Source organism: Sturnira hondurensis, unplaced genomic scaffold (assembly GCF_014824575.4).
Source record: "Sturnira hondurensis isolate 20B ecotype Veracruz unplaced genomic scaffold, ASM1482457v3 Scaffold0006437, whole genome shotgun sequence".
Lineage (NCBI taxonomy): Eukaryota > Metazoa > Chordata > Mammalia > Chiroptera > Phyllostomidae > Sturnira > Sturnira hondurensis.
Genome location: NW_028079068.1, coordinates 5,717,036 through 5,731,760, shown reverse-complemented (window position 1 = coordinate 5,731,760; position 14,725 = coordinate 5,717,036).

Genomic DNA, 14,725 nt, shown 5'->3' with positions numbered 1-14,725 from the left:
TTGCTTTTAATTTTTCATGATTTAAATTTTGCTGAGAAAATGGTGCTTTGTTATACTTTATCATTTGTATATCTTGGGTGAGTTCTAAGGCTGAGATTTTACTATATTTTAAAAACGGTTTTCCACACTTTTTTTTAAGATTTTATTTATCCATCTTTAGAAGGAAAGGGAAGGAGAGAAGGAGAGCACCATCAACGTATGGTTGCCTCCCATGAGTCCCCCGCCGGGAACCGGCCCACAACCCAGGCACGTGCCCCGACTGGGAAACGAACCGCGATCATCTGGTTCGGAGGCCCGAGCTCAATCCACTGAGCTACACCAGCCAGAGCTCCACACTTTTAATAATTTGTAAAAATATGTTTATGCATAGAAGTATCTATGTATATTCTTCATCCAATAATATATTTATCAGGGCTCTTAGATAACTATTTTAAAAATGTAAATCGTGATTTATTAGTAGATTGGGACATCAATTAAGTGGCTCATGACCAGCAGGAAAGAAAAAAATAGAATAGAATAGAACAGAATAGGCTAGAATAAAATAGAATTATAGAAAACTTATATTCTGATATTGATACAGGGTGCAGCCAAGAGGGGGCCCAGAAAAGATTTGGAATGCTGTCCAGAACTCAAAGTGTACAGGAATATTGGAGGAAATATTAAGATGTCCTCACCCCCCCCCCCCAGGTGTCAGTTGGGGGAAGGGACAAATGGAGCAGGGCCTTTGAGAGCTGTTTTGCATAGCAACAGTTTTGCAGCCTACCTCTGGAATGGTTATTTAACATATCTATAACCTTTAACTGGTTTCATAGATATGTTAAATAGCTGTGGCCAAGTTTTGGGCCAGGGAGAAGTGAGTGGCTAACCAGGCTGGAACTGGGGCTGCTTCTCTGAGATAGTGCCTGCGAGAGAGCCACGTGGCTTTAGCAGAGTGAGGACCCCCTCTTGGCCAGGTGAGGGGGAGAGCCACCCTGTTTTGGAAAGATGTAGACCCCTGTAGACATTAGGAGGGAGAGCCACGCGGTTTCAGCAGAGTGCAGACCCCCCTCTTGGCCAGGTGAAGGGGAGAGCCACCCTGTTTTGGAAAGATGTAGACCCCTGTAGCCATTAGGAGGGAGAGCCACGCGGTTTCAGCAGAGTGCAGACCCCCCTCTTGGCCAGGTGAAAGGGAAGACCACGCAGCTTTGGCGTGCTCCCTTTGGCTGAGTGGCCTGGAAACCGGGAGAGACTTTGACTAGGACTTGGTACAAAGAACTCTTGCCAGTGAAAGGTGCCACATGACTTTGGATTAATTGGAGATCCTGCCTGGACAGGCAGGCGACACAGCTCACGTGCCAGCTGCCTGAGGAAAAAACGGGCGTGTGCTCTTTTCCTGATTTACGGTACCTGGAGTTGGGACAGTGGGAGAAGGGAGTGCTGTGTGTGTGTGTGTGTGTAGGTGTGTGTGTGTAGGTGTATACCCTTAAAGACTTTAATATTTTAAGGAAGGCATTAGGCCTGAATATCATTAAATAAACATTTTGTTTCCTTTTCACAAATCTCTGGCATTGAGAGATGTCTTTCCAATTGGCGGCGGACAGAAGAGCCCTATAGATATTAGTGTATCGTCCTTGGGAGGGGCCCCTGTTTTCTGTAGCAGTTTTTGGCATCCCTTGGTGGGCCAAGTATTGCCCCCCCCCTCGGACCCTTGTTCGGTAACAATATTATAAAATATTAACTAATATTATTAATAGAGTAGACTAAAAATCTCATTTTGCACAGTGAGCTTTTTTGTGTGTGAAATTTCTGTTTCAACCTAAGTATGTAATAGGTCACGGTGATACAGGGTACAGCCGGGGGGGGGCCCAGAAAAGATTTAGAATGGTGTCCAGAACTCAAAGTGTACAGGAATATTGGAGGAAATATTAAGATGTCCTCACCCCCCCCACCAAGGTGTCAGTTGGGGGAAGGGACGAATGGAGCAGGGCCTTTGAGAGCTGTTTTGCATAGCAACAGTTTTGCAGCTAACCTCTGGAATGGTTATTTAACATATCTATAACCTTTAACTGGTTTCATAGATATGTTAAATAGCTGTGGCCAAGTTTTGGGCCAGGGAGAAGTGAGTGGCTGCTACCCAGGCTGGAATTGGGGGCTGCTTCTCTGAGAGAGTGCCTGCGAGAGAGCCATGTGGCTTTAGCAGAGTGAGGACCCCCTCTTGGCCAGGTGAGGGGGAGAGCCACGCTGTTTTGGAAAGATGTAGACCCCTGTAGCCATTAGGAGGGAGAGCCATGCAGTTTCAGCAGAGTGCAGACCCCCTCTTGGCCAGGTGAAAGGGAAAACCACGCAGCTTTGCCAGAATGGAGATCCCTGCGGCCAGGTGAAGAAGAAAGACGCGCTTTTGGTGGAGTGCGGCTTTGGTAGAAGAGGCCCACGCAGCTTTGGCGTGCTCCCTTTGGCTGAGTGGCCTGGAAAGCAGGAGAGACTTTGACTAGAACTTGGTACAAAGAACTCTTGCCAGTGGAAGGTGCCGCATGACTTTGGATTAATTGGAGATCCTGCCTGGACAGGCAGGCGACACAGCTCACGTGCCAGCGACCTGGGAGAAAAACGGACGTGTGCTCTTTTCCTGATTTACGGTACCCGGAGTTGGGACAGTGGGAGAAGGGAGCTGTGTGTGTGTGTGTGTAGGTGTATACCCTTAAAGACTTTAATATTTTAAGGAAGGCATTAGGCCTGAATAGCATTAAATAAACATTTTGTTTCCTTTTCACAAATCTCTGGCATTGAGAGATGTCTTTCCAATTGGCGGCGGACAGAAGAGCCCTATAGATATTAGTGTATCGTCCTTGGGAGGGGCCCCTGTTTTCTGTAGCAGTTTTTGGCATCCCTCGGTGGGCTAAGTATTGCCCCCCACGGGACCCTTGTTCGGTAACAACGCTGCAATTTTCTTTCTTCATTGGAGTATACAACCAAAATGATTTTTTAAATTGGTCTTCTAAACACACTTATTAACCCCTTTTCACATAGATGTAAACATTCCCCGAGACCTGTGTCTCCCTTTTTCTGTCGAAATGTCTTTTTGTGTGTATCCTTTACATTGTTCATGCCTTCAGGCCGGCTCTCTTTCCTTCCATTGAAAACCGAAATTCCTCGTGTTTCTACAAAGGTGATACATGATCGATTGCGCTGCTTTTTTTTTTTGTCAACTCATTTTTTACTGCAGCATTCTCTGGACCCCCCCCCCAAACTTATCCAAACTCATGTTGACTCAGCTCAACGCAAACACTGTTTTGAGTGGGCTCGTCAAGGGCGCGGGAGGGTCATGCAAGACCCTGTTCTCACTGCCGGTCGTCGGTGTCTGCGCCACCTCAGCAAAATGAGTTCTGGTGCAAATGCTGTGCAAGCAGATGTTATAATGGTCGCCCCAAGAAAGCTGCAGAATGATGAAAATGGCTGAAGGGGAAGTAACGCTGAAAGTTCTGGGACGCGTGAAAATAGAATCATACAGAGAGAGGAGGGACAAATGGTTAAAGTAGGGATTAATAATAAAATGAGAGTGATAATAATCGTCATTACTATGTATTATGTATTTTCCAGACTCGTTTACTCCTTATCATTACCTATGACGTTTATTATATTATTTCCATGTTATAAATGAGAAAACTGCAGCCCAAGAAGGCTATGTGACCTGCCCAAGGTCACTCGGCTAACAGGTGCCTGGGACTTGAACTTCAGGCCTGCTCTCCTAGTGCCGTGCACTGCCTCTCACGGGGGGGGGGGGGGGGGGGGGATCTGTGGCTGGTNGGGGGGGGGGGGGGGGGGGGGGGGGTGCAGGGGCTGAAGTCTGAGCAAAAAGCTGAATGCCTGAGGGGAGAGCTAATCACACCTTAGGGGGTCTTACAGGAATACTTTTTTCCAATTTTAAAAAATATGTATTTATTTTTAGAGAGAGGGGAAGGGAGGGAGCGTGGAATGGCACAGTGGCTCAGGATGTGGACTTTGAAGTCCGACACACCTGCATTCAAATCCCAGGCCCACCACTTACCAGCATGTGCTTTGTACATGTCATAGAACAGCTCTGAGACTCGGTTTCTCCAGTCAGTGGGAGTAATAGTACCTACCTCACAAAATCACTTATAGAATTAAATCACATCAGATATGTTAAATGCTTAACACAGTGCCGGATATATTTTTTAATATTTTATTTATTTATTTTCAGAGAGAGGGGAAGGGAAGGACAGAGGGAGAGAAATATCAATGTGTGGGGTTGCCTTTCATGTGTCCCCCACTGGGAACTGGCCTGCAACCCAGGCATGTGCCCTGACTGGGAATCGAACCTCTATCCTTTGCTTCACAGGCCCATGCTCAATCCACTGAACTACACCAGCCAGGGCCCAGATACATTTTTATAAGCCTTTCAAGGACAGTCCTGGCAATAGCAGTGTGGTTATTAGTATTACTAGGAAGGTTCAGTGCCTCGCAGTAAGCAGGGCCACCCCCCACCCCAGGTCACCAAGCATTACCGAAACATTAGCGTTGACTCATCTGTGGCCAGCAGGGGGCAAACAACCCTACACTAAAGCTTCTGTGCAAATGTACAGGGAGTGGTGTGTGTGGAGACTCACTAGGTTCCTTCCACCTCCTTTGCTTGGCCTGCAGTGCCCAGAAGCGTATCTAGTCCCTTTTGAGGGTCCAGACCACCCAGACCACCGAGGCACTGTCAGGAATGTTCTGGTGAGGCCGGCAGGTCAGGGCTGGGGCCAGAGGACAGTTGTTTATGTCACAGCCCATCCTATCCAAGCAGCATTTCAATCACGTGATAGGAGAGAGCCGGCGCTGGGTCCTGGGAAGAATTCTCCACCCTCTCAGTTTAGTCTCACGTGTTTCCTCCTTAAACATTTCTTGTTATCTAAGCTTTTGAGGCAGGAGGCATTCAGGGTGGAGGAAATTCTGAAGGCGCCTCAGGGCTAAGATGAAGGACTTTGATACAGGGCAGTGGCTCTGTTCTAAGACTCGTTCCCACGTTCTAGAAAAGCACATTTCATGGTGACTCGTGAATGCACCTGTGCAGAAGATGCTACATGACCCCCGCTTCATTACAATAGCATTACAACAAATTAACGTTGTGGGACCCACATGTGCAGTAGCTTTATTTAAAGTAATGTATCTACTTGTGCGTGGGCAATAAAACCCTGCCAGAACCAGCCAGGAAATAGCTGCTCTGTAAGAACAGAATCCCTCCAGCGCCTGAGGTCAGTCTCTGCTCAGAGTTGGCCCGCTCCCATGTTCTACGGAGTGCACTCTCGCTTAGTCAATCTGCTGTCTCTCTGCTATAAACTCTCCATGTATGTGGTTCAGTGCTTTGTCTGGGATCACCAAGAACCTGGTTACCTGTGCCCACATATAACACTCTTGTCTGCCTTCTTCTTTTTTTAAATCCTCACCTGGGGATATGTTTATTGGCTTCAGAGAGAAAGAGAAAAGAGGAGGGAGAGAGAGAGAGAGAGAGAGAAACATTCATCGGTTGTTTCCTGTAAATGCCCCAACCTGGGATCGAACCTGCAACCTAGGCGTGTGCCCTTGCTGGGAATCAAACCTGTGACCTTTTGATGTACAGTACAACACTGAAACCAACTGAGCCACCTGCCAGGGCCCTTTCACCTGCTTTCTTATTCACAGAAATATCACGTGCCCTCCAGGTAATCCCAGGAGCCTAAAGGGTTTATTTATATCGCTTCCTAAACTGTGTCCAACTTAGGAACATCCAAACTAGGACATCCTGTCCTTTCCTTCCTCACTGGACCATGATGAAATTATTGCCTTATGTCACCCTGCACAGAATAATCTGGAACACTTTTGAACTACAGCTACCCATGTGCACATAGAAAGAAAGCATCCCTGTTATAGTGGCAGAAAGTCAGCAGATCACAGGTGCCCTTCTCCAGGATGTGATTCTATAGGAGGCAGGTACACTGTGCCGGAAATGGGTAAGACGAGGTAGCATTTGTAAAACTGTTTCTAAGGGAAAACGCTTCCAAGCAACTCACCTAGGGATCCGTGGCAGTTCTGCACCCCGAGCCCCGCCCCTCCTCTACACCCCTGGCATATTCCACAAAGCTGATGCAGAACAAAGGCTCCAGAAAGACTTGTCAAAAGGTACTAACATTTGAAAAATGAGCAGAGAGAGAGCCTCAAGAGATCCAACCCGGTTCTCTAGGGATGGATTTTAATTTTTCGGAGCCTTGTTTTAAAAGGCTCAGAACTCTTTCTTTCTGCAAACGAAATCTTACATGCAATTCCAACAAACAAAGCAGATGAAAATGAATTGTCTCTGGCTGATGCAGGAGGACAGAGGTTGGGAAGAGAGACCCACCTTCCCCCTTCTTGCCCTTAGCCCCGGCGTGCAAATCCACGCTTCCTCGGTTTGACCCTCCTGGCTTCCCATCGGGGCAATCCAGCCTCGCCTCTAGCCCAGAGTAGGCCGAGTTGGGGCTTCCAAGGTGATGTGCCCAGGGCAGGTGACCTATGGAAAAAGGACACCGGATAAATATCCAGAGACATAAAACATAATCCTGGCTCTTTGACTAATTGGCACCTGGTCTTATCAGTCGCTGGCTTCCTGCTGTACAATGACAGCTGGGAACACTTGACTTCCAAGAGCCCCACGGGAGCCCACATTCACATCGCAACTTGCTGAGTCACGCTGACAGGGAGAGAAAATCACACAGTGGCCGGGGGCCAGGTCCCTGTTGTGCAGAATATTCTGCTGTAGGCCGAGCGGAGCTACCCCGTGTCAATGAGCTCACGGCCATCTCCTGCCTGGTCCCGGTGCCACGGGTCCCAGGGTCCCAGCTCTCTAATGGGTAGAGAAAAGGCACTGAGCGTCCTCTTGCCAGATCTGCGGTCTCTGGCCTGACCAGCTCTCTCATGTCCCAATATCACTACAAAGATGTGTGGCTTGGCAACTCCGGCATACTTGTTGCTTATCACTAGTGAAACTCATCCACATGGCAGAAAGTCAAGGAACATGGGAGAGAATGTTAATATTTGTTTAGCTTTTCTTTTTCCATGACAGTTTACATTCAGCGTTATTTTGTGCTAGTTCAGGTGCACAGTCTAGTGGGTAGACAGTTATATGTACTTTACTTCACACAATGTCCCCCCCGAGAAGTTTGGCACCCACCTTGCACCAGAGTTGTACAGTATTGCGGGCTCTGTTCCCTACACTGTGCAAGAATATCGATTCTTAAAAGATGGCTCTGTTCAAAGAAACCAGACTTTTCCTGCTTGATAGCGTGCAGTTGGGCACTGGAAATGTTCTGTATTTCGATCAGATAGCAGCAGAAAGAGTCATGAAAATTGGTTTCGGTGGAAAGGTCACAGCGTGAGAGGTGGAGCCATGGAGCGGCTGTGAGATGTGTGTCCTGTCGGTGAACTCTTCCCGATTGCCGTCCGTCATCTGTGAGAGGAGAATGGGGAAGCCTGAGTCTCCCAGGACTATTGTAGGGATCAAAGGAAACCATTCGTTTCTTTGTTGAATGTTCGTTTTTTTATTATGAAATAGATCATATATTTAAAAAGTGCATAAAACCTCTGCAGAGCGTTGCAAGGAGTGAACTAAAACAAGTTAACGCATATTCTCAGAACCCAGCTCAAGAGATCAGTGGTATTTATTGTAGAAGGCTTTAGCATATCCCGGCGTGACCTCTAACCTCCACCCAACCCCTGCCCCTCCACCCCTGTGTGTGGGCGCTGACTTTCATGAGCTTTTCCCCTGAGCCATCACCTCCCCAAACTGACTGAGACATCACTAATGCCGTGTAATGTGAGGTGTGCAAGGGGTGACCTGATACACGTATATACTTCCACTGGGAAACGTTGAACACGGCCTTTACCTCACATAATTACCATCTTATTGTTGTTGGTGTGGTGAGAACATTAAAGCTCTACTTTCTTAGCAACTGTCCAGGATACAATACAGTGTTGTTAACTATAGTCACCGAGCCATACATTAGATCCCCAGAACTCATTCATCTTATAATGGGAAGTTTAAGGTCAACATCCCCCATCTCTCCCCCTCCTTAGCCCGTGACCACCACCACACTGCATTCTGTTTCTACAAATTCAATGTTTTCAGATTCCACATGTAACTGAGATCACGTAATAATTGTCTTCCTCTGACATTGAACTTAGCCTAGTGCCTTCAAGGTTCACCCATGCTGTTGTGGGTGGCAGATTTCCTTCTTTCCTATGGCCAAGTAATATTCCATTATCACAATTTCTTTATCCCTTCATCCATCAGCGGCTACTTAGGTCCTTTCCATGTCTTGGCTCTATTTTTAAATTTGTGAGGAAACTCCATGCCGTTTCCCACAATGGCTGCACCAGTCTGCGTTCCCATCAGCAGTGCATGAGGCTTCCCTTTTCTCCACATCCTCCCTAACGCTTCACTCTCGTCTTTTTCATAACGGCCCTTCCGACAGGTGTAACGGTAGCTCACTGTGGCTTTGATTCAGGCTTCCCTGAGGATCAGGGATGTTGAGCAGGTTTTTTAATGTACTTGTTAGCCAGTTGTATGAAATATGTCTGTTCAAGTCCTCTGCCCATTTTTAAAGAAGGTTATTTGTTGTTTTGCTATTGCCAACCTCCACCCTTGAATTTTGAATAAGCTAGTCTCTCACTCTTCATCGTTTTTTAACCTGTGATCGGATCCCTAAAAGCGTGCTGGTTGGTTTGGCCCATGTTAAACACATTACAAGTAGAATCCCACCGTAGACGTTTTTCTGTGACGAGCCTCTGTTCTCTCAGGATTCCACTTAGAAACTCATGCCCGCGGAAGCACGCAGCCGTAGCTTGGGCACCACAGGCAGACGCTGTGCAAGGTTTGGGAGATGCCCAGGGAGATGCCCTTTGGCAGGTTAGAAAAGTTCCCCACTGTTCTGAGTTTGCCGAGATATCTTTTTATTATAAAGCGATTTCGAATCGCATGAAATGTATTCCTAGTTGAGTGCGTACACACGCCTTTAACTTATGACCGTAAGACAGGGGATGGCATGAGTGATCTTCTAAGATTAAATCAACATTGCATTTCTCTGATAAATGTGCAGCGGTCGCTCTTCTCTATGTCACCGAATGTAACTAAACAGATTTCATTTAGGATTTTGGCATAAATGTTCAACGGCGAGACTGGTCTATAATTTCGCTTCCTTGGACTCTCCTAGTGATTTTAGTGTGAAAGTTGTGCTGGCTGCAGGTGATGACTTCGAAAGCGTCCCGTCTCATTCCGTTTCCTGGGAGAGCTCGTGCAGGTTGGGCTTTGTCTGTGCCTGGAAGGTCGTGATGCGCAGCAACGCCCCCATAAAGCTAGCTTGGTCTGGTATTTGTGTGTGTGGGGGGGGGGGCAAGGTTTTTAGCTAGTTGATCAGCTTTGTTAGCGGTTAGAAGAGTCTATTAAAATGATACGACTCCCAAGTTCTGCTTTGGCCAGCTTCCCAAACCTCGTACGTTTTCTACTTTATAGTAGGAGGCAGCCTGTGGGAATGAGTGCCAGGCTCTGGAATCAGGCTGCCCACCGGCAGCCCCTCCTCCACCGTCCCCCGCTGGACCTCGGGCAGGTCGTTCAGCCTCTGTGTGTCCCAGTTTCTTCATCTGTGAGTGGGGTAATGGGCCCAGCCTCAAAGGGTTGTCTAGAGGATTAAATACACACACACACACACACACACACACACATCAAGTTCATAAAATGTTACTTAGGACATAATCTATCATCAATAAATGCTGCATATCATGTTTGCTGTTATTTTTTTAATAACTCTTAAATTGATTGCATGTCTTTTTAACTTGCCAATGTGCATGTGAGAGAGCAGTTTCTAGCTGATTTTTTTGGTTAATATTTTAATTGTGGCCAGCGAATATAATCCAAAGCACATTAATTTGCTGAAATGTGTTGAGGCAAGCACTTTGGCCTGTCATTGGTTTTCCTAAATGCCCCACATGTACTTAGAAATATGTAGTCTCTGCAAATAGAATCAGTGCTAATGCCATTCAAATCTGTACCTTGCTAATTATTTTATTTGCCTGATCAAAGTGCGAACATTTTGAAAGCAAGTGAGGAATCTAGGTAGACTTGTTACATTTTAATGAGAAAAATGGTTCTTTCCAACTGTTTATAAAGGTTTTTCTTGACAAGCATTTTATTCTTGAAGTTCCGTTTTTTTAACAGTTTCCGATTTACGGAAAAACTTCTAAGAGAGTATGGAGTTCCAACATATTCCACACCTAGTCTCCACTAGTAACAGATTACACCTGTATGAAACATTTGGCAGAATTAGTGAACCGATACTGGAAATTACTGCTACTATAAAGTCCAGCTTATTCCAGGGAGCATTTGAGATCTTGCTCACTGACCTCTTCTTGTCGGTTTGGCTCAAATAAACTCTCATAAAAAAAAATACCCTGGCTGGTGTAGCTCAGTGCACTGAGTGTGGGCTGCGAACCAAAGGCTCGGCAGTTCAATCCCAGTCAGGGCACATGCCTGGGTTGCAGGCCAGGTCCCCAGTGGGGGGCACACGAGAGGCAACTGCACATTGATGTTTCTCTCCCTCTCTTTCTCCCTCCCTTCCCCTCTCTCTAAAAATAAATAAAATATTTTAAAAGTAAATAATAAATAATAAAGTCTAGACTGACCCAACGTCCTTGGTTTTCCCCAATGCCCCTTTTCCTGACCCCAGAGCCCACCCACTCGGCCTTCGGGTCTCCCTTGGCTCCTCCTGGCTGTGATGGCTTCTCAGGCTTTTGACGTGTTTGGTAACATCCACATTTTGAATATTGATATTGGTCAGGTGTTTTGTAGCAAGTCCTTCGACTGCATCAGATTTCTCTGGTACGCCCTCATGATTTGACTGGGCTCTGAGAAAGATCATGGAGGTGAATGGCCATTCTCACGGCAGCAGGTCTGACTCATTGCTCTCGACTTAACCTTGATCACCTGGTCATAAGGTAAGCCCCTCTAATTTTTATTAAAAATGCAATGTCCATCGTTAAGAATATTATGATGTAATGTCATCGGCTGGCATCCAGAGACCTTAAATTTCTACCTAAATTGCTCTGTGAGCTTTGGCTGGTCACTTCACCCCTCTGATCCTCAGTGGGTTTTGTTGTTGTAAAACCAAAGGGCTGCTTGGCTGGGCATGCCAACCTAAACATGTATCCTTCTGAAATATCATTTGCATTTACTACTGAGATGCTTTCTAAACCACGTGCAGTTATAGCTTTGCAAACTGCGCTCACCAGCCTCCATGGTGTCCCCCCACCCCCCGAGAATAGGACTGATCTTGGGTGGAAATGACGGGGACTTCTGAGGTTGGAAATGGAAACATTGTGGCTTCCGCTTTGTGACCTGCATCACTGATTCAGGGAGAATCAGGCCCCATGCTGTGAACACGCCGGCAGCTTTGTAACAGGTACACACAGTGAGGAACTGAGGCCCGAGATGGAGTGCGCCATCTTGGAATCAAGTCCTCCGCCCAAGCCAGCCTTTGTATGACAATTCCAGGTGTCATATATACTGTCACCTCATGGGAGACCTCCGTCCAGAACCACCCAGCTAAGCCTCTCCGGAATTCCTGTACTCTAGCAACTGTGTAAAAGAAATACTTTTATTCTTTACAAGTAGACAAACAAACAAACAACAAAAGGCTGGATCCCAAGGCCTTGAAACTGTGTCCAGGGCCCTTGTGGTGGGAGAGCTGGGTGTGGGGTACAGACAGGCTTGGTGCCGAGACTCCTCCCCCATTAAAGCCACTGCAGCTGTCTCCACCTGGCGTACGGATCCAGGATCTGCATAGCTTTTGCTTTGAGGGGAGTCTGCGGCCAAAAATAAGTTGGGAAACACTGAATTAGAGAAACATGGGATTCAATGACCTCTTAATATTCTATGGGTTCATCTATCAGTATGAAAAAAAAAACCTTACAAACACATGGGCAGTACTGTTTTCAGGGCTCAATCTTGTACCGCAGAACACAATTCTCAAGGTAGTAAACACAAGCATACAGCGTGCTGCTCACTGACTTCTAAGGAGCTGCCCTTTCTGTGCGTGCAGTTGGACAGGGCCCAGGCTGTGGAGAAAGCACTGTTCCTACAGAGGAAAGAACCCCCTCTGGGCGTAGCTCCCCCAGGGCCACCATCTGCAAGTGGATGGGTCTGTTCTGTGGCCCACATTGGGTTGTAACAACAGCGATAAGAACAGTAACAGCCAGCACTTACAGAGCGCTGTGCCCAAGGCTTGGGATAGAGGTTCCCATTTATGATCTCATTTAATCTCTGACTGCGAGGAGGCAGCATTTTAGAGACGGAGGAAATGAAGGCCGGCACGTTAAGTATTTCCCAAGGTCATGATTAGCAAGAGTAGAGCTGCCACAAAGACCCCGTCTGTCTACAGCTGCCCCGCCCTGTGCCACCCTTTTTTTTTTTAAAGATTTTATTTTTTTATCTTTAGAGAGGAAGGGAAAGAGAAATATCAATGTATGGTTGCTTCTTGTGAGTCCCCTGCTGGGAACTGGCCTGCAACCCAGGCATGTGCCCTGACTGGGAATCGAACCGCGACTGTGTGGTTCGCAGACCCGCTCTCAATCCACTGAGCTACACCAGCCAGGGCCTGTACCACCCTTTTTCACTTATTTTAGGCCACCATGCAGAGCTGAGCAGCCCCTTTGGATCCGAAGTACATTGATTTCACACTAGGTTTGACTGGTCGTTCTAAGAAAAGCTCTTCGTTCATTCACTCACTAGTTCATCCAACCGACATCAGGAGCCTAGTCTGTGCCCAGGGGCTGTTCTAGGCTCTGCGGACAGAAGGCAGATACTGGTGCATCCTCTGCCTGAGCTGGAAGGTGGGCGAGAGGAGGACCTGAGAAGCTGAACTCTGGGGACGGAGTGGAAGGCTCCCCCTCAGGACCCTGGAGACCAAGGTCTTCCTTGGAGCACAGCTAGGGAACGCCTCCAAAGGATGAAAGACTAAGTGTGACCTGGCACTGGTTCCCAGACAGCCATGACCTTCCAAAGGCAGCTCCTCTAGTCCTTCTAGGAGGGCTACCTGGGTCCTGCTTCTGGCTGGGCACCACCCACGGCTCTGGAATGACTGCTTCCATTAGCCACTGCCACCGCCCTAAAACATTGAAGACTTGGCCCTGAGAAACCTGTGAAACGACCCTAGAAACTGCTGTGTGAACCAGGTCCGCGGCAGCACCACTCAGGTCTTCCAAGCACAGGTTTTATTGCCCCTGCGATCCAATAGTTTAACTGTCCTTCAGTTGGTCTTACTAAATGATTCCCTTTGGCGGAACTGTGTTCTGGTGGAACTCCTACTGTTTTGTGGATGTATTTGGTATTTCACTTCATCACGGTGACTCCACTTGAGCTGTGGGACTGAACCAGAACCTGCCCCAGAAGGTGCAGAGATTTTATTCCCACAAAGGGGAGGGAGGGAGGCAGGGGCTGGCCACGGGAAGCACGGGCCCTACCTGTGGAGACCCCCTGGCATCTATCTGCTCCCGCCTCTGAACTATTGAGGGCAGCGGCGTGAGGCTGGCCCCACCGGCCCCCACCAGCCACACACGGTCTCTTTTATCTTCAATACAGAACAAGTGCTTTGAGACGAGCCTTGATTTCCTCCTCCCCAAACCCAGGCCAGGCTCCTTGCCAAGGACACGCTCCTAGATAGCATCTCGGTCTCTGCTGGAAAGCAGGGAGGGCTGCTGCAGGCCTTTGATCTTGCGGGTGCTCCTGGCTGACTTTTCGAGTCTTATTTTGATGTGCTTTTACTCAGGAATCTCAAAGGCAAGCAGCTGATTTAAAAACAGTAGGGACTACTCAAAGTTTCCCAAAGTGTGTTTAAGCCCATTCTTGACTGAGAAAAGTGCGGGGACTCGGTCGCAGTGAACATGTCCTGACACAATAAAGCAATAGCCTGCTCTGGACGATTTGGAGGGTGAACAAGGCAGTTTTGCAAGTTTCACGCGGGTTAATTTGGGACCTGCCTCTCCAGCGGGGAAACGGGACCAGCGTGATCCGCAGGTGCCAGGAAGAGGCCCAGGGTGGCCAGGCCAAGGCAGGGGGGGCTCTGGGCCCCCCACCTGGCTCCATGCAGGTCGATCAGAGGCCTGGTGCTGTCACCCCTGGGTGAGGCTAGCGGCCACTGTCCTTCAACTAGTTCTCGCACTTGGATAAGCTGCCCAGCGGTTAAGGCCACCTACTAATCCAGGGCCGTGGTCATGTGGATCAAGGCAGCTAGGGAAACAGCTTGTCTGTGAAATCCAAAGTCGCCACCTTTCTATCCCATCCTTTTCCTGGCTGCTGTCCGTTTTACTTTGGGTGGAAAAACATACCATTGATAAAAAGCAAAAGCATTTATAAAAGTAAAAAGAAAAAGCTAAAATACAAAAAAAGAATGGGGGACCTTGACGTTGGTGACCCTAGAGAAAGCATCCATCCTCCTCTGTCACACGGACACAGTGGGAAGCCGGCTGTCTACGAGCCAGGAAGTGGGCCCTCACGGTGCCCCGCCGCGCTGGCACTGAGCTTCCTTCCAGCCTCCAGAGCAGTGAGAAAGCCACGTGTTGTTTAAGGCGCCTGGTCTGTGGAATTCTGTGCGGCAGCCGGAGGAGCTGAGAGACCAAGCACCATGGCCCGTCTTCCCTCTAGTATTGAGCATGAGCTCAGGACACCAGTTCCTCGTGAGCAGTGCTG